Here is a 418-nt window from a genome sequence, read left to right as displayed (position 1 = left end):
TATATATATAAAAATCACACACACACACACACACACAGTATATATAAACATTTTCTGACAGACATTTCATGCAGGTCAACACACACGTATTCACAGATATATAATTCACTCATTAATTGTAGGTTTTGTTTGAAATCTTTGCCACTTTAAGTTTCCCTAAACCATCTTATTTCATAAAAAGAATAGAATGCCATACTTAAAAACCTAGAGAGATGTAATAAATTACAAAACTTTTTTTTTATTTTTTTTAAAGTCTCACTGTCAGCCATCCACACATCAACCAGCTATGCCCGAGAATGAAGAAAAGAAAAAGCTTTTTCTTCTCTATCAACTTATTCTGTTATATCCATGAACAAAATCCTAACTTCAGGGAAGCTTAAGCAAAATTGGAATAGTAAAAGGGAAAAAAAAAAAAAAA

The 418-nt window shown here is 29.7% G+C and overlaps 1 protein-coding gene across 1 annotated transcript in view; it reads right to left on the bottom strand.

Annotated features, from left to right (window-relative positions):
- SLC45A2 (solute carrier family 45 member 2) overlaps nucleotides 1–418 on the bottom strand; it is a 103,368-nt gene that overhangs the window by 37,513 nt on the left and 65,437 nt on the right. The window lies entirely within an intron of this gene.

The sequence above is a fragment of the Nanorana parkeri genome, unplaced genomic scaffold, assembly GCF_000935625.1.
Source record: "Nanorana parkeri isolate BGI_ZX_2015 unplaced genomic scaffold, ASM93562v1 scaffold666, whole genome shotgun sequence".
NCBI classification, from domain to species: domain Eukaryota; kingdom Metazoa; phylum Chordata; class Amphibia; order Anura; family Dicroglossidae; genus Nanorana; species Nanorana parkeri.
This window is presented reverse-complemented; position numbering and strand designations above follow the sequence as displayed.